This window comes from Myotis brandtii, unplaced genomic scaffold, assembly GCF_000412655.1.
Source record: "Myotis brandtii unplaced genomic scaffold, ASM41265v1 scaffold208, whole genome shotgun sequence".
Classification (NCBI taxonomy): Eukaryota; Metazoa; Chordata; class Mammalia; order Chiroptera; family Vespertilionidae; genus Myotis; species Myotis brandtii.
The window spans coordinates 6462890-6463658 of record NW_005357764.1 but is presented as its reverse complement, the minus strand read 5'-3'; the positions used below and the strand labels follow the sequence as shown (position 1 = coordinate 6463658).

Genomic DNA, 769 nt, shown 5'->3' with positions numbered 1-769 from the left:
TCCCGCGCAGCCCTAGAGGAGGGAGCTGCCCCCGACCCAGCCCGCTCCCCCGGTGCCGGGGCTGCGCACCCTCTACACTCACCTGGAAAGGGCGTCCCCCACCCCTCCAAATAACTGTGTTTAATTTGTGCAGAGCCTCAGTGTGGCCCAGGGAAGGTGTCTGGGACCCGGCCGGCTGCACGTGAGCCCAGCGCGGGGTCATGTGCACCGGCTCAACCCGGTTCGTCGCCCGGACGTGCTGCGTACCAACAAAATGAAACTCGGGGCGACAGGAGGGCAGTTAACTCTGGGTCCTCCGAACCCTCGTCCCCGGCCGCACGATCTCCCCTTGGCACGGGCCTCCCGCTGCAGCCCCTCCGCCCAGCTCGAGCCGCGGGGCAAGTTGCAGCCCCTGCGCGCCCCCGCCCGCCCGCGCCCCCTAGCCTGCCCGGGGGCTCTTTGCCGCAGTCATTAATAAAGAAGGTCGCCAAACTCACCCTTCCAAAAGTTGTTGTAGCATGCGCCCCTCTCAGCCTCCCCGCAATGTACTCTTTAAAACACGACTGACCAACATGCGCAATCTCTCTTCCCTGTGCTGTGCATCCCCCCTCCCCCCGCGCGCTGGCTTCCTAGAACAGGCAGCCAGCAGGAGAGAGAGGGAGCGAGCGAGCTAGAGACAGAGCGAGGAGCGCTGGCAGATCTGTTGCAAAAACACAAAATAACGCTGTGGAGATGCGCAGGGCCCATCGCTGGGGGCTGGATCTTACCTTGCTCTGTGGTGCCCCTCCCA

At 64.5% G+C, this 769-nt stretch overlaps 1 protein-coding gene across 8 annotated transcripts in view; it reads right to left on the bottom strand.

Moving 5' to 3' along the window:
* Positions 1–769, bottom strand: part of JADE2 (jade family PHD finger 2) — a 53448-nt gene that overhangs the window by 48850 nt on the left and 3829 nt on the right. For 2 of the 8 annotated variants that reach the window (XM_005865571.2, XM_005865573.2), the window contains exon 1: positions 477–643. The exons of 4 other annotated variants lie outside the window; for them this stretch is intronic. The gene's annotated coding sequence lies outside the window, so the exon portion shown is untranslated. Of the gene's footprint in view, positions 1–82; positions 116–476; positions 644–746; positions 764–769 lie in introns of those variants that run through there. 2 more of the 8 variants (XM_005865576.2, XM_005865575.2) reach the window with 2 other exon arrangements.